The sequence below is a fragment of the Eschrichtius robustus genome, chromosome 1 (assembly GCF_028021215.1).
Source record: "Eschrichtius robustus isolate mEscRob2 chromosome 1, mEscRob2.pri, whole genome shotgun sequence".
In the NCBI taxonomy this organism is placed as follows: Eukaryota; Metazoa; Chordata; class Mammalia; order Artiodactyla; family Eschrichtiidae; genus Eschrichtius; species Eschrichtius robustus.
This window is the reverse complement of record NC_090824.1, coordinates 192,934,063-192,952,841: the sequence shown is the minus strand read 5'-3', so window position 1 is coordinate 192,952,841 and position 18,779 is coordinate 192,934,063.

The window sequence follows — 18,779 nt, the reverse complement described above, 5'->3', positions numbered from 1 at the left end:
AGTGCCTCAAAAACTCTTTGATTTCCCTCCTGTGGAGTTGTCAAGGGCATTGTATTCTGAGCCTTGACATGATAGGGTTTGTGACCATGTGTTTCTAAACTTGGTCGAGTCCTCATCGTCAGTAATCCTATTTTTTAAAATCTCCCTTGTCGACAGCCAGACAAGACAGGGGTAGTGAATATTTTTCCCCCATTGCCTTAGTCTCCATCACTCTCTCCACCTCATTTATCTTTCTATCTCTCTGATTGTCCTTCCATTCATCCATCCACCCACCCATCTATGTATGCTTTCCAAGGCTCATTGAAATCAAAAAAGAGTTCAAGACATCTTGTAAAAGACATGCTTTATAGCAGAAAAGGAACAAAGAGAGAAATACAAAGGAAAAATGGTCACAGGAAACCGAAGACTGTTAGTCTTCATTTACCGGAAGTCTTGTAGAAATTATCAAAAGGTAAATTACCGCTGTGGCTCTAAATTTGCTAGTAGTCACAGCAAATAGAAGAAATCAGCCTGTCCCGAGACTCACAGGTCGTATCAGATGCTAAAGAGAAACAAGTCCTGCAAACCCCACCTCATCTTCCCCTCTCTCTGCCCATCACCATGTGCTCATAACAAACTATTTTCCCATCTGAATTTACCTTGTGTAGGACTAACTTTTAACACTAGAGGTGGAGAAAGAGGGAGGCCCTTTGTCCTCTAAATGATGGGCTTTTTTCAGAGGATACAAAATCACAAGATATGGGCAGTAAGTAAGCATGATTTAAAGCCGACTCCCATTCTCCAAGCAGGGAAGAAGGGTCCTAGCTGAGCAGGGGAGGAAAGGATTATGTGCCCACCTCTCTGCATGGGATGCAGCACACAGGAGGGAGTGAATGTTTGGGAGTGGATCCCCGGAAGAGCTGTGTCCTTACTCTTCCAGCAGGAGAAGGACCAGGACATCTGCCAGCTGGGCCTCGGCAGCCGCTGGATGGGGTCCTGCTGGCTCAGGCTGTCCCCCAGCCATGGCTACCACACCCTCCCTACCCTACCTCCCAAGGTCCTGTTGCCGGTTGAGATGGCCAAGCGTCTAGAGACCGTGCTGCCCGGGCAGGAGGGACCCACAAATGCTTTGAAAATATGTAGCCAAACGCCCGCCTCACTTTTACATTCTCCAACGTTGCTTTAGCGCCTAAAATCAAACTCAATTATTCACTCAATTTTCACATGCCATCTTTATAGTTAAAGCCTAGAGGCTTTTACAAAGTGCTCTTTGCTTGGCCCCAAATAGCCATGTCCCAAAGACCCCTTAGCAAGGTATGATCCTTTCCTGCTAATTCGACATCTGTCGATTCTATCATAGGCTGGGTTGGAATCACTTGTTCCTTCCACAGCCAAACTTTTGAACCAAATCTTTGAAAGTTTGGTCAGAATTCACTTACTCAGATTTCACTGAGATTTTCCCTCCTTCTTTTTGTTGATCTTGCTGATGAGGGCACAGCAAGATAAAATAGGACTAGCTGTTCGTAAATTAAATAATCGGGACGGCTGCCGTGTCTTTAGAATTCTAATGGTACAAGGAAATACAGTTGCTGTCAAGAACCTACTGTAGAGCACAGGGAACTATATTCAATATCGTGTTATAACCTATAATGGATAAGAATCTGAAAAAGAATATTATATATATATATATAAAACTGAATCACTTTGCTGTACACCTAAAACACTGTAAATCAACTATACTTCAGTTTAAAAAAAGAGAAAAAAGAAAATACAGTTGTTGAATCTATTGAAAACCATGATAGGGGCTCAACCCCTGTTCAGCAGGTCACAGTGAGGCCAGACCACACCTATGTCAGAATAAGACTCGTTTCCCTCCACCCATGATGTGACCCACAGAGGCAGGACTGGGCTGGTGACACGTCTCTCTGGTGGTTTCCCATGACGGCCATGCTGTGTTCTGGTCCTGCCGTGTGCAAAGAAAACTCCAACATCAAATGGAGGGTTTTAAAAGAGAGGAAAGGGGGGGTGGTGGATAATACTCAAGACCCAGCTGTCCTACTCAACTCGGGCTGTTATAACACATTATCATAGACCCAGTGGCTTCTACAACAAACATTTATTTCTCACAGTTCTGGAGGCTGGGAGGTCCAAGATCGAGGTGCGGGCAGGTTCAGTCCCCTTCCTGGTTTGCACATGGTTGCTTTCTTACTAGGTCCTCACGTGGCCTTTCCTTGGTGTGTGCATGCAGGGAAAAAGAGAGAGACAGAGACAGACAGAGATATTTTGTGTCTCTTCCTCTTTTTATAAGGATGTTATTCCCATCATGGGGACCCCTCATGACCTCATCTAACCCTGACCATTTCCCAGAGGCGCCATCTCCAAATCCCATCACATTGGGGATGAGGGCTTCAGCACAGGAATTTGAGGAGGACGCAGACATTCCGTCCATAGCACCAGCTGTCCCTGTCTTCATCCTCCTCCCTCGTTCCGTGACAAGAGCCTCACAAACTCCCAGGTGCCTGTGGGGTAGCTCGTAGGAAACAGGTTCAGTGTGGCTGGCGACAGTCAAAGACATTAGGATGTGAAAGCTTCCTGCCGTCTGCTGCTGCGAACCCTTGACAGCCTCCCCATCCTCAGCACACATGCTCTCCTCTCCTCTTCCTTCAATATTTCTCCGTCTGGTTGGTTGGCAACTTAGAAAGGCAAGCGTGACTCCCTGGGAACTCCCACCTGACTATGTATGTGTACATCTTCTGCCCCGTTGGTCAGGGATAAGACATTGGAGAGTGCCTGTATGACTGCAGGTCAGAGGGTGACTGCCAACAGAGCAGGGGGCTTGGGATGGGAGTACAGAGGTGGGGTGTTTTGATCAAGAGTGAAGAGGTCATTGTAGTGGTCACAGCAACAGGACAGAGGTCCACGATTTCAACAGCCCAGCTCCCAGCCCTGACAGCGTGGTGCAGCCCTTGCAGGAAAGGAAGAATGGGGCTTCCTGGGTCGGCAACGTGCAGAAAATGATCCCATCCATCTAGGGGCACTGTGTCTTGTGTGTCTGTCTCTCCTGAGCCAAGATCTTAAAATGTATTTTCGTCTATGCCCAAATTTCTTGTAATGGCCTGGCAAGTGGGTCAGAAGCTTCAGATGAAAGCCTCAGACGTTTGATACAGGAGCCGGAGAGCCAAACAGCTGAGCCACAGACACTTAACTAAGTCACTCTGTCTGTTTTGTTCGTGGGTTGGATCTTTGTCTATTCCAACAGTCTCCAGGACGGTCACACTTAACTGGATTTCACCATCAAGGCTGAGTATTGAAGCAGGGCGTCCCAGGACAGACACCAGATAGAAGAGACAGCAGGGTGGCGGGAGAGCAGTAACTCGGATGAACTAACTAAGCATCGAGAAGCTTCCCTTTCCTTCTCCCGCCTCCCGCCTCCCGCCTCCCGTCCACTGTGCGGTTCCACATCACCTTACCCTCCCCTCTCTCTGGTGGTTTTGCCAGTCCTGGTGTTTCGTGTGTGGCGTAATTAGAGGAGAGATGTGTGAACTCTGCAATTCATTGTTTCCTTTGTTCTAGCAAAAGTATAATTCGGGGATTTGTGTGGTTCAACTCCATACTACAAACGCTGCAGTTCGGTGCTCGTGGTGTAACAGGCCAGTTATAGGGGAGCCGCGGAGAAGGTACGCGAGAATTTAACACTGTCTGGTGCAGCTAACCTTTTCCGAAAGAACAACAGACCTGTACCTCTCCAGGTGACAGACATACAAACCAAAGATGCTGGGTTCCACCTGGGCACATTAACCTCAGACCGAAGCTTGAGCTCCAATCTGGGATCTAGCTGGGATGTCCCGCTGGACAGTTTAGGAGATGCAGGGGCTTAATCTCAAGCTAAATAGATTTCGAAGCCTCCTGGGAGCCTGGTGTTAGGCGTTTTGAGATAAGTATATAAAGCTTTATTTCCTATGTCGAGTCAATGTACACGTCTACAGATGGATGTGTGCAGGTATGTTGCAATGCTAATGCCTCAGTTGTGTAGCTTATATACAGATGTTGAGGTGTGTGATCATCACATTGTTTTTCAAACATGAATGAGAAACTACAGTATGAGTCCTGTGTTAGGTGTCACTTAACAATGTTATCAAACATTGCAATAAACCCTAAGGAGAAAACGTAGGAACATTGACAGTGGCAAGTGAAACAGACAAAGGTTTCCAGTTTGGTGGAGGACAAAGGTCTCTGAATATAGTAAAGACAAGAATGGGAGACATGTGGGCGTGTGGGGGGGAGAAAGAAGCGTCATGACAGCAAAAGGAGGCGTACTCCCTCCATCTGTGACTGTCGCGTGGGGCTCAGGGGAAAGGAAATCTTGGGTGGGGAGGAAGCATGGTGGGTCCACAAGGCAAGGAGACAGCCTGAATCCAACGGTAGGACCACAGCCCATGGAGGCTGGCAAGGAGGACAACCCCGGGGAACCAGGAGAACAGAGAGGGCATGCTGCAACATGGAAGGAGATGGAAGGATCATCTACCCAAAGCTTTTCAGCTAGGTGCCCGCAAGATGGAAAATCTGGCAGCATGTGGGCAAAGAGGACTGACAACTTCAAAGGTCAACCACTGACTTCTTGTTGCTTCATGTTAATTAAAACTGTTAATATCACTTAACAGTAAGACTTCCTGTCTCGTATGTCAGATATTTCCCAACAACCCTGAAAGATGAGGGAGAAGGAACAGGTCAGCTCAGCAGTAGTACACAGGACGAATTACCTAGGGCAATGCATGCATGGCCCCACTGGCAGGTGGCTGAGAAGGGCCCCTTCCTCCCAGGTTGGTGGTCTGCGGGTGGATGCCTCTGTTTCCAGGGGCTGACCTCCTGCCCAGCAGATGGGCTGCCTGGGAACTCTCTTTCCTAGCAGGGAGCTACCTAAAGTCAGTGCTAATTCCACCGTGGTATTGACCTTCTCTGCAGCCCCGAGCTGGTTTTTAAATTGCTGATTCCAAATTGCTTCTACCGTTCACATATATCTAGGAGTAGTAATGGTATTGTTATAAATTATGGGTGATATTTAATCAGTAAGCAGCCCTGAGACTCTTAGAGGAACTGTTTTTGTTTGGTCTTTTCCTGATTTAAGTCAAATGATCAAAGGGAAAAATGTCTCTGTGCTTTGGTCCCTTGAATTATTAGCTAGATAGACTGTAATAAGATGCTTCACTCCCATTCACAGTGGTGGAAAAGAGAGAAAGATTAAAGGCTGTTGGGGTGAGGCTGCTATCAGTGGAAAGGTCCATGCATATGAGGAAAAGCATGGGTTTGAAGAGGAGGTAGGGGCAGGAAACATGTTATTTGGGTGATAACGCCTGTACTGTTGATATACACACTTGCAAAGGAAGCTTATTTTCTCAGCTAGAAAACAAGCAGCGTACCTTCCATTCACGTACCCGGCACTTCTGGTGATGATGAAGACAATGATGGTGATGGTGATAGATGACGGTGATAATGATGGTGATGATCATGGTCATGGTGATGATGGTAGCAATTGATACGCATATACAGGCAGACCTCATTTTATTGTGCTTCGCTTTATTGCATTTTTTTTTTTTTTTTTTTTTTACAAATCAAAGGTTTGAGGCAACCCTGCATCGAGCAAGTCTATCGGCGCCATTTTTCTAAGAGCATTTGCTCACTTTGTGTCTCTGTGTTACATCTTGGTAATTCTCGCAATCTTTCAAACTTTTTCATTATTATTATATCTGTTGATCTGTGATCTTTGATGTCACTACTACAACTCACTGAAGGCTCAGATGATGGTTAACATTTTTTAGCAAGAAAGGGTTTTTTTTTTTTTTAACTTTGGATTTATTTATTTATTTATGGCTGTGCTGGGTCTTCGTTTCTGTGCGAGGGCTTTCTCTAGTTGTGGCAAGTGGGGGCCACTCTTCATCGCGGTGCGCGGGCCTCTCACTATCGCGGCCTCTCTTGTTGCGGAGCACAGGCTCCAGACACGCAGGCTCAGTAATTGTGGCTCACGGGCCCAGTTGCTCCGCGGCATGTGGGATCTTCCCAGACCAGGGCTCGAACCCGTGTCCCCCGCATTGCCAGGCAGACTCTCAACCACTGCGCCACCAGGGAAGCCCAAGAAAGGGTTTTTTAACTAAGGTACATACATTGCTTCTTTAGACATGATGCTATTGCACAGTAGAGTGTAGACGTAACTTTCACATGCACTGGGAAGCCAAAAAGTTGTGTGACTCGCTTTATTCCAGTATTCATTTTATTGCAGTGATCTGGAACCAAACCCGCAATATCTGAGTTGGCATGCCTGTAGTGCTTTACAATCTACAAAGTTATCACAGGCTTTTTCTCATCACACAACTAGGACACCCATCTACGTAATGTATGGGACACTGAGTCAGGAGGCAGAAAACCTTAGACCCTAGATTTGCTCAGCTACCATATTCAAAGCCAGGTACCAACCAGCACATTTATTTTATTTTTACAGGGAAAACGTACCAAAATTTGCATGAGATTTGAGTGCCAAGGATTCTTGGAATATAATGATTGTGCAAATGGTGTTTGCCCTCAATAATGTCACAATCGAGTTAGAGGGAAGAATCACATGTGCCTATCACTCTTGAAGAAGCAAAAGATAAGAAGTGATAGGAAAAGTGGTCCAGCGTTTAAAAGTGAGCTCAGAGGAAGTGAGGTGGCTGGGGGTCATTGAAGAAGGCTTTCTGGAGATGGAATTTGAATTGGTGTTTGGAGGATGGGTTGGATTTCAATAGGAGGTGGGCCAAAGTTATTTTGGGGAGAGAAAATGTCTTGAGCAATGACATAGAAGAGATAAATGTGAACACGTCGAGGGAGTAATGAGTGATCCACTTGGGATATAGCAGAGGACACAGGAAAGAGGGTTCTGAGTTAAAGGACTGAAAAGGTAGGTAACTGGTCCAACTGTGAAGGGTCTTAGAGGCAGAGACGGATACTGTCATCATCTCATTACACAGGTGAGAAAATTGAGGCACAGAGAGGATACGGTTAGAGAGCCAGGGCATGGATCTTGGTGGTCTCGCTCCAGAAGCCATCCTCTTAGATAGTACATGACAGGGCTTCTAGTCTGGATGCTCTAAAACCCTCTACGTCTTCAGCTTCCCCGGAGTGTGGTGAGGCCTCCCCTCTACCTCACAGGGCAGTGGAATCAGCGTCACTTATTTTGCTTTGGGTTGCAAGCAACAGACCCCAACTCAAACCAATCAAAGGGAAATGGATGACCTCACAGAACACACGTCCCGAGGTCAGGCAAGAGCCATCGCTGGTCAATGCAGCGGCTGAACGGGGACATCCAGAACATGCTGGTCCCCGCCCCTCCGGCTCCAGCCTGTGGGTCTGCTTCCACCGATGGCTGAGCTCTCTCCACCCCCTGCCTACTTACCTCCCGAGTCTCAGCTCAAGTGCCGTCTCTCCAGGGCAGGCTTTCTGACTCCCTCACGCCGTCCCTTCACTTCCAGGGCTCCTGCAGTGCACGTGGGTCTCCTCCTCGCAGCAGGGCTGCACTTTCTCTCGTTATGTGACCCTGTCATTAGTGTCAGCCCTTCCTGTTAGACTCCAAGCTCAGTGAGGGAAGGAACTCTGTGCATTTTTTGTTCACTCTCGGGTTCCTAGTGCCTGCCACTCAAATACTTGTCAAGTGAATAAATGATAGCTCTGCCTGGTACCTGGGAACCCAAGGACTACAATAAATATGTAATATGGCAAATCACTAATTTTGATTTATTCTTCCATAATGGCTTTTCCCTGAGGCAAATTACTATTGCTTTCTTCCCCAAGAAGCACTTTCCTCTTTCTCCTTCCTATGAAACCCACTTTTGTTTAGATAGCCACACAATGCCCTGTTCCAGGAGGAGATTCTGATTATTCTGCCACCCTGGGGTGTTTCTCTGGCAACTGCTGTTGGCCCAGGAGTGACCCATGTCCTAAGCTGCCCAGACTGAAGGAAAGGACATATTTTTGGAGGTAAACAAGGCTGCCTGTTGGCTCAGCTGATGCTGGTGGTCATTTTGTGGCCAAGGTAGTGCCAGTGGAGTTGGAAAAAAGTGGAGAGAAATTTAGTAGGTAAAAGTGAACAGGACTTGGTGATATTTGGGGACATAAGGAGTGAGGGAGAAGGTGGTCTTAAAGACCCCTCATTTTCTGGCTTGGACCACTGGGTGATAGATAAGGGTTCCAATCACTGGCTTGGACCACTGGGTGGATGAATGGAGATTCCAATCACTGGGATAGAAAATACTGGATAAAAAAAAGACTCATCCAGGCCAGATTTTCATGCACTGCTCCGTAATCGGTTCCATAAATTAAAGTAAGTCCTAATTCATCTCCTCCTCTTGTTTGCTTCCGTTGTACCATGTTTGGCCCCCTGTTCTATTTATTACAGTTCTCCTTGTATCAGACTTATTTACGAATGTTTGCATTTCTTCCTTGGACCAGCCTGAGAGCTTCGAGATAACAGGAGACATGCATTCGTGTGTGTGTGTGTGTGTGTGTGTGTGTGTGTGTGTGTGTGTGTGTGTGTGAGACTGCATTCCCCACAGCAGATGATTGCTTTGTCCGCAGTCAGTGGTAGATAAATATTTGCTTGATTTAGCTGGGCTGTAGCTTTGTGAGGGTCAGACAGCCACGCTTTGGTGGAAGAGCTGCATTCTAACCTTGGAGCCGACAAAACGCCCACCTCATCATCTCCCCTCCCTCCTGACTGTGCCTTTAGTTGTTGCGTGTTTGAAGAGTTCATCCTGCAGGCTTCTCCAAAGTTCACATGGACCTTTGCCAGCCTCGGGCTGTTGGCAGGGTGGCCGTGTTTTTGAATGTCCTCGAAGGAAGCTCGCCGCCCTTTTGTCTTTGGAAGGTAGAGGTACTGGCTCCTCCCTGTTCTTCTGAATAAGTTTGCAATTATTTTGGCAGATCTAAAATATTTCAAAGGCAGTGGAGAAGCATCTGGGGGACATTACTTATAATTGCTTAATATTATTATCACATTTGCTTACCAGAAAAGAGAGGCAACCTGCCATCAATCAAGGGGAGGGCATATTCATAGGCACGGATCACGGTGCTTGCTTTGGAATGTCATGGCAACCGTCCCACAGTCCGGACTTGATGACTTCCTGCTACATTCTCGGTCGTAGCTGAGTTGCTTCATTAACTTTACTTTCTTTAACCTCATTTGTAAAAGGAAGCTGGAAAACGGCCCTACACGGGGCTTCAGGCTCCTCTGCTCTGAAAAACTGATGTTACAAAACAAGGTAGAATCTCTCCTTTCTATCCTTCTCCAAATACCGTCTATAATTGTACTCAGAGGCTCATGGGTCCTACTGTAGCCACCAAGGAAGGACTCACCCAGAGGTGAACGGAAATTACACACTATCCAAACCTGTCTTTTTACAGGTGAGAAAAATGGAATCAGGAAAGGTGCACAGCCAGCAGTGGATAGAGTCCTGTTTGGTGATCAGGCACCCTTGGGTTCAAATCCCGGCTCCATCACTTACTACCTAGTTAGTTACTTACCTCTGCCAGAGCCTCATTTTTCTCCTCTGTGAAATGGGGGGTCATAACACCTGCCTGGGAGCACCTGTTGTGAGAATCCCAGATCAAGCAACCATCATGATACCTGGCACAGAGCAAGGGTTTGGTACCTGGGTACTGAAATTATTCTGTCTACAGTCACAAAAGGAGGTGGCGGGAAAGCTGGAACTCAGATTCTCATGTCTCCTGAGTCTGGCCTGATTCGACCACACCACTCTGCTTGAGTCAGGAGGCCTTGGAGTCGGGGCGCTGACGGTATCTGCTCCATAAAGGGTTTCCCTCATTTCGAACCCAGAGACTAGTGCTGTCCAGTTGCAGGGGATCCCGGTGTGGGTGGGTAAGCTTTTGGTCGAATGTTTGCCCTAAGCCCCGCTCTCTAGAGCATTTTACAGAACCCTCTGCATTCTCCTAGGGGACGTGGGGAGAATACATGGCTGTACAGGGAGTTGCCAATAATATGGCCAGTCCCAGTCTGAAAGGCTCGGGGGCTGCCTGCACGAAGAAGACGACCACTCCACTCAGATCCAAGTGACCACTGGGCACAGAGCTGATGACAACAAGCTACTCACAGGAGTCACAACGCTGGTGGATGTTTAAACTTCAACATCAACTCCAAGACAGCACGGTGGCCTCTCTCCTAGGACTGGGGCCAAGCAAATCAGAGGTCTTGAAGGTTCTGAGAGGTGAACGGCATTTCTAGGAGACAGAAGGCTTTTCCGTTGAAGAAAGGCTCTATGTGGAGTGTGATTAAGAAAACAGGCCCAGGGTCCCTTCACAGCCAGAAGGAAAGATGGGGGAGCCCGGCGGGGTGGCCCTAGACCTGGAGAGGAACCTGACCCTTCTGGTTTCCTTATGCAGGGAGAGGACAGGGGGCCCTCCAGTCCTGTGCGTTTTGCCTTTGTTTTCACAAAGTTATCCTTCCAGTTGGCAAGAGAAATGGAACTGGAGACAGTTGCTGGAAGGTTAGGCCGGAAACCCAAAGATGCTGGCAAGAAGGAAAACTTCCGGAGCAGAGGTAGAATGGGGGGGGGGGGCACGTGTGTGCTCGCAGGGGCACCCCGGTAACACGCGGGTGTGAAGCTGCCGGCTCTCAGCCAATGGGGAACGTGACCGCAGAGCAGATCCAGCTGATTGCCCGCCTCGGCATGGCGGGGCCAATGAGAGCTTTAACCTGCCTGAAGTCAGGTTTGTGATTAATTTCAGCAGCAGCTACCTTTTGGGTCATGCAATGCTTTATGTTCACTTTCTCATTTAATCCTCACAACATCCCTATGAAGCAAGTACTTTGATTCCCCTTTAACAAATGGCGACAACGAGGCTTAGAGAGGTTAAGTAATTTGCCAGGGGACAGAGCTGGTAGGTAGATGAGCGAGATTAGAACCCAGCTTTCTCGCCCTCTGATGCACACCGTCGCGCGCTCTAATCGTGTAGCAGTAGAGCCATTCTGTGCCAGGCACACACTTTCCCTATGTTAACGTAATGCTGACATCCGCCTTGTAAGGTCAGTACTACGGCTAACATCGTCTCCATTTAACTGATGGGGAAACTGAGGCACCAGGAGGCTGTGATTAGCTCCAGGTTGCACAGCTAGGGGGTGGCAGGGCCGGGGGAAGAGCCAGCTGGAATGGGTCCCACATGCTCGCCGTTAGCTGTGAAGCTGGTGGCTCTCGATGTCTGGTCCCCGGAACCGCAGCACAGACATCACTCAGAACTTGTTGGAAATGCAGATTCTCAGGCCTCGAATACCCAGAATCAAGGCCCCCAGCGATCTGGCCCTGCCCACTCACACCTGTAGCTGGTTTCTCTCCAGTTCACAGGTGATGGTGGCTTAAATGCTTGCTCGTCGAAGCGTGGTCTGTGAACAAGCCGTGTCCACGTCAGCTGAGGGGGGGAGCTGGTTAGCACGGCAGGGCTCCACCCATTCTACGCAATCAGAAGCTGCGTTTTAACAAGATCCCCAGGTGATTTATACGCAAGGTAAAGGTTGAGAGGCACTGACCTGTAACAGATGAGGTCACGCCCGCAAGACCACCCTCTGACCTTGCTGCTTTGGAGACAAGGAAGAGAGGTGAGCTGGAGGGACAACAGCCGGGAGACGCGGTCCTTGCCTAGGATACTTGTGTGCTGTTAATGCAGCAGTAGCTGCTGTAGCAGGTAAACGAAGTCTCCGTGAATTTACAATAAGTATTTCTCTCTTGTGTAGAATCTAATCAGAGGGGAGGGCTCTGCTCCCAGTAAGCTGGAAGTGAAGCCCATTACTTGCGCTAGAACTCCTTGGCTACCTCTAAGCGTAAGGGAAGGTGGAAAACGTGGTCAGGCTGTGTGCTCAGGAAGAAGCTGTAGTGAATAGCCTGCAGTCCCCACCCCAGTTCAAAGGGAACTTTCAGCTCTCAACTGTTCATTTATTCATTCAGTGAATGCATAAATGCATGAATGGTACTGAATAATGAATACAATTCATGTATGCACCCGTTCACTCATTTATTCACTCAACAAACATGTGTTAATGTCTGGTATATGGAGGGACCTAGAATAACAGGGGAATGGAACTGTTCCTCCTTGCCGAGAACTCAGCATCCAGAGGGGAAGATGAGCAGCCCAGTGACTAGAGACCACGGACATGAGTAAGCAGGAGTGCTCTGGGAACCCAGAGACTATGGGCACAGGCAGGGATATCAGGGAAGGCCTCCTGGTGGAAGTGACACTGAACTGAGTTTAGACATATGGAAAGATAAACAAGGCAAAGAGTGAAGTCTGAAGACTCAAGACTGCAGTGCAAGCAGCCTGTGTGGAGTCGTGGAGGAGCTCAAGTTTGGGAAACTGAGACATTGGTCGGCTGGATGATGGTTTCGGGGAAGGATGAGGGATGTAGGGGAAGACAGTTCAGAAGGGCTGAGTGGCTTATCTCCTGGAAGGTGGGAAAAGGTGTACCTGCGGTCTGGCCCAGGCTGGCAGGAAAAGATGCCAAAGGTTCTGACCACACACTTGCATGTCACTCTCATGCCTAGTCAGCTGGAAAACAGACACACACACACACACACACACACACACACACACACACGAATCAGCTTCCTCCCTAAAATGCCCCTTTGTAACTCTGCAAGAATGGAGGTGCAGGCTGCTTTAAATTACCCCATATTTTATAGACCTGGCACAGCTGTCACCTGTCTCACCCTGGGGAACTCATTACTGAAGGAGGGACATGCAGATTTCACCTGTTCCCTTGGTCTTGGGTGGCCCTGGGTTTTCAGAACAGCCAGAAACCATATCTCCACCAAACTGTCAGCCCCAAGTATGTCCTTCAGCAGGTCTGTGGGACAGGATACAAAGCTCTGTCGGTCGTAATTAGGGAATGATTAATAACTTAATCAGAACAAAGAGCAGCCCACAGGATGTTACCCCCTCTCATGTGTTGGGCTCTGGACCCCCATTAATCACGGGACGTGCCGAATGCAGAAGAGACAGGTTGATTTGAAGCTTAGCGTTGGGGTAACCTCACCATTGCTCCCTGATCTTCTTGTAAAATGCTGCCAGTATATCACAGCGAACGTCACCGTCATTCTGTCTCCCTCGATTCCCAGCCTCTATTCCTGATGAGCTTCTTGGGCAGGGAAATGTCATTTCTGCACGTCGAGGATGCTTGCTCCATCCCACCTCCTCCCACCGGGGGTCCTCAGAGCTGCTCCACAGCAAATGCACAGGCGAGGAAGTTCCCTGAGGTTCAGTTCCACCCCAGCGACCCCGAGCTCTGCTGTCGCCGTCATGCTGTCTCCCACAGAAGGCAGGTTCCTCCTCCCTGACCTTCTCTTCCTCTCCTAAGGATGCTCCTGAGAGATTCTTCTCTTGCAGCTCTTGGTTCATAGGAGCCTGTAGCCCCGGTGTCTGCAGGGGTGAGAATGTCATCCTCCATGTCTGTCACCCCTCTGAACTTGGGCACTCGCTGGTTTGCCCTGGCTGCCGGCAGGCGACAACCCCTGCATCCCTCAGCACTGCTCCTGGCCACCTTCCTGGGCTGCACACTCAGCTGGAAACCAATTCCTTCTCCAACAAAAGACTGCTGGGTCAACTGGGAATCTTTGTCCCTCACTGTAGAAACACATCTGGCTGATTATGAAGGAAGGAAATTGGTTAAAAGGGAGACCACTCAGGAGGTTACAGAATTTCCACGAGAGCCAGAGAATTGCTGGGATTCAGGGTTAGATGGCTGGGAGAGATGCCCCAAATCCCACCACCCAGTGGCTCCCTTGAGGACACCATCACCTCCACACCATGCCCAGATGCTGCAGCTCGCACCCCTGGACACCAGACACCCTCACTGGGATGGCTGCCGCCACTGCTGGCCTGAGGCCACACGCTCTCCCACGGCTGCTGCCATTGGAGATGCCTCTTGGTGCCCAGCACTCCTTGGCACCAGCCTCTGACTCCAGGTATAAGGCCAATGCATACGCCCAGGTCCCGTGCCCACACCCTACCTCCAGGGAGGCTGGGAGAACAAGTAAGCGCCAAACATTTTCAGCTTCCTTGGCAGGAAATTGTCTCCAGGCCACCAAGTCTCATCTGGTGGGCATGCCCCAAACAGGAAGGAGGTTCATTGTTGGCTGCTTCTGTGTCGTGCCTCTGTGGGATGAAGTGAGGGTTAAATACATCAACGCTGGGTGGCTCGTAATATTATTTATAACAGGTGGTTAACACTTTCAGACACTGATTTGTGGGTTCACTCTCCATCCTTCCTGCCACTTCCCCAGAGTCTTTGCTTGTAAACATCTGCTGTCTGTCTCCCCACCTAATAAGGGCTGGTCACCTGTGACACGCTGAGTCTTCAGGGGAAGAAGGCCATGGGAGTTTTGCTTCTGTTTGGCTAGTGATGGAGGCCGTTTCAATTAAATTTCTATCTGTCATGTCCCTACCTTTTCAGTTTGATGCCAAAAATGGACTCTGTCGCTCTCAAGATCTCCAATTGCTGTGTCTTTAACATTGGCCACGTAGACTACATTTAGGGCCAAGAATTTCAGGGATGCTTGTGAAAATTCAGATTCCAAGGCCCTGGCTCCAGAGATTATGGGGTCTTGGGTGTTGGATAAAACTGCCCCAGAGGTTTGAAGTTTACATTCTTTGGCAATTTCACAGTGTCTCTGGACATCACCATTTCCCAGGTGCTGTACTCACTGCTTGAATATTTAGGGCATCCAACCTCACCCCAGGCTCTAAACAGGCTCACACACCTGTAGCCAAGGAAATACATCGCAGCTGTCCTAGGCTTCCAGGTTATGCTGCATGTGCTTCCGTGAGTCACCAGGATGCTCTGTGGGAGTGAGTCAAGGTCTCCGCTCCATCAGTAGATGCCCAGGCAATGCTATTCACATTGAGATGGGAGCCAGCTCCCTCCACCCTCCCTTTCCCAGGGACCCGGCCTATCTTGCTTGGAGTTAACTTCAGCAGACCATGTTGGCCTCGTGATGGAGCCTCCTTCCTTAGCCCCACTGGGTGAAAAAAAAGAGTGTTCATTGCCTGATGCCTTAGGGACACAGAGATCAGTGAAGTAGGCTGCTGAATTCTCAGAGTCTCAGAGACCCAAAGTCACTGTGACCCCCTTGGCAGTACAATAATTCCCCATCAGCTTCTAGAAAATAGGACTTCTGCTTCCTTAGAACTAGAGGGCAGTGGCTCCGATGATAAGGAGGCCAGCCAGCTGACTGTCACTTTCACGATGAATGAAGGTTCATCTTTATAGTTAGGGCTACCTCCTTAGCCTAGTAAGGGACTCTCATTCATTCATTCATTCATTCATTCATTCATTTACTCATTCAGCAAATATGACTTGAGTGACTGCTACATGTGAGGCCCTGTTCAGGCCCTGCCTTGTGATGAACTCAGGCCCTCTCCTGGGTCAGTGGAAAGGAGCTGGTGTGAATCTGGGCCTTGCAAGAAGCAGACACCAGGTCAAGGTTACACATGCTAAGATTTTATTAGGGGAAATGCCTACATGAAAGGCAATGGGGAAGAGCTGGGAAAAGCTGGGTGAGCCCTCAGAAGGCAATGCAAATCTGACCTGGAGTGAAGGGGAGAGGGAGCGCTATGTTCTGAAGGTTTGTGTCCCCTCCAAATTCATAGGTTGAAATCCTTACCCCCAAAGATGATGGTACTAGGAGGTGGGGCCTTTGGAGGTGCTTAAGTCATGAGGGTGAGGCCCTCCTGAATGGGGTTAGTGCCCTTGTAAGAAAGGCTCCAGGGAGATCCCTCACTACCTTCTGCCATGTGAAGACATAGCAAAATATCTGTGACCCAGAAAAGGGCCCTCAACCAACCATGCCAGCACCCTGATCTTGGACTTTGAGCCTCCAAAACTATGAGACATAAATTTCTGGTGTTTATAAGCCACCCAGTCTGCGGTGTTTCTTATAGCAGCCCAAACAGACTAAGACAGGTGGAGCAGTTTGGGTGAAAGCATCCCAGACCACTGTGCTTGTGCCACTGGGGAGTACTTGAGCCTAAACTGGCCGACAAATGAGTCCAGTGTCTCCCAGGAATGGGCCGCCTTAGCATCTCTGCCGCACTTGGTCGTAGGTGGGGAGCAGCCCTTGGGTGGCGATGCCTCAGGGCCAACACAGAGATGGATTTCAGTGCACAGCAGAGGGCTCTGGATCAGTTACGCTCTCTGCTCTAGGAGGTCTGCCAGGCGCATTCCCCTGGTGGCCACAGAGCCATGCTTTTCACCAAAACCAGAAAGGAAGCTTGAGTGAATTTTGGCATGAAGTCAGAGCTATGGTAAGAGGAAGTTACATCCATCTTCCCGAGATGGCTTAGGCTTGCTTGGATGATAACCGTTTCCTGTCTTCTAAAGACAAGGAGTAGTTTATGGCGGGTGACTATAAATTTTGCCAGGTGCTGGTCTGAGTTCACTCTCTTATTTATGGGGGAAGGGCGGACTGGGCAAATGTTATGAGATGGCCCTTGTTTGCTTCTTGTTTAAAAACTGCTGCAAATGGGGGTTTTGCATGGTAAGGAAGCTGAGTTCAAGGATTAGCCCCCGAGGGCTCCTTTCTGCTTCAAGATCCTGCAATCAGAAGCCCTCTTTCACCCCTTCTGCCACTTTGTACATCAGGGCTTCTTTATTTGCAATGTCAGGGCTCAGTAAATCCCAGGATAAGCAAGTATTGCAGTAATTCTCAATATCCTCTTTCAGCTGAGCTAGAAAACACAAGAGGCCTAACACTTAAGTCTGTTCAACCCACCAGTTCCAACAGGTTCAATTTAATCGTAACAGAGGAAGAAACATGCAAAAAACCACCCACCAGTGTGCATTCTTCACCTGAATCCGAGGTGAAAAAACAAGCTGTCATGGCAGCTTTTGGGTTTTCCCGACAGATGCTACACACGTTTCCAGAGTGAAACATGTTCCTGTTTTCCTGTGTCAGCTCTGGTTCCTAATAGGACAGAGCAATGAGGCAGGGCATGAAATTTTCATAACCAAGCCCTCCATTTACATGCAGGAAAGCTGAGATAGCCTGGGGAGAAAAACAGCTATCGCACTGAGATCTGAAGTGTTTCTGGATATTGGTGCTGTTTTGCCCGGTGCTTTGAAATTGATGAGCATGGATGACATTTACAAAATATTTCTTCAGTCTTTCACTCAAAGATATTTATTAAGTGTCTATTATGGGCAAGAATTTTTTTTTTTTTTTTAGAGATACAGCCAGAGATGCTAATAGAGAAGGAGGTGGGGTTCAGGGGAGTTAAATGGAGTTTTCCATCCATTTCTATGCATGAGGTAGAGGAGAGTATAATCATATAAGCAATACCTTAGCCTGTGGTAGAAAGACTGTAAGACTAGGAATCGTCTGTCTAACTAGGTGAAAGAGTAATTATCTATGATTTTTCTTATGTAATCTGTGATTCCATGAGAACTATGGGATAAGCTACAATTAGCCCAACCACTGATGGGTTGGGACCTTTGCATATGTAATGATCAAGGAATAACCAGATATGCCTGGACCTCCATGCACTGGGCTATGCAGTGGCCGCTCACACACTTGGTTACTGTACACCTGCAATGTACCTGGTAAGAACTGAGGTGCTCTAAGTATAAACGACACACTGGATTTCCACAATGGGGCTGCTCTATAGTGTAAGCTCCTCGAGGACGAGCTCTCCTACTGTACCCTTAGAACACAGCCCAATTCCTGGAATGTACGAAGTGGTCTAAGATGTTTTCCAGGTAGGCGAGAGCATGAGTTCAGCACTGCAGCACTGTTGGTGGTGGGAAGGTGATTGTTTATTATCTCACTCGGCACCCACTCTTAGCAGCCCATTCGCTTTCCTTCCAGTTCTTTCGTACCTTCTGATCGGTCCATTTGGAACTTGCTCTAAGGCATCCAGATGGCCATCACAGGTCCTGAAGCACACCTACTTGTGCTAATCCTGGCAGCCTAAATGGGGGTTTTGCAAGCTCAGTTAACTACCAGTGGATCTGTGGGGTTCAGAAGCTCTCTGAAGGGGGCTTAACTGTCCATGCTCAGATTTCCCTTCATGCTTTTTACCTCTTACATTTTTCCAAACATTTTAGTTGATCCAAAAGAAGTGTGTGGCCATCCTTTCTGTTATCTGATGGTTCTATGGCCACCATCCCTTCCTGGAACCATTCTTCTGACTGCTCTTTCATCGTCAGGTTTCCATTGGTCCTTTCTTTCTGCTCTTTGTGGGTCTGCCCCTCGTAAACTACAGGCTATAAATGCTTGAGAACTAAGGAAGCAAGAATGGGCTTTTTAGAATTGTGTCTACAAATAAGAATAAATCTGTTTCAAATGAGGGCTTGAAGAGCCATCCTGTGAATGACATTGACTTTGGAACACAGACTTGCGCTATTTCTGTTGGCTGTTCTGAGGACTTCTGCTCATCACTGGTCCTGGGCAACATTTCAGGTGAGGGCTGTTATTAGGGAAGTAAGCTCTGAAAAATGAAGTTAGGTTGTATCTAGGGTGATGCTGTGTTTGGAAAGTTAGAAGCCAGTGGAGTGAGGTTAAGACAGTGTTTGGCCGAAGCATTCAGATCTACCCAACCACACTTCCAGATGAGTATTTCTAAGAAAACATATGCACAGAGAACCAAGAACGGTGAAGGTATATCTCCCTGCTAGCTGGGCTGTGGTCTCCTGCACCACGGTGGAGCTCCAATAATCTGCGTGAAATGCCCTCAGAGGACTGTCTTACTCAAGCCAGGCTACTGTGAGCAGAGAAGAA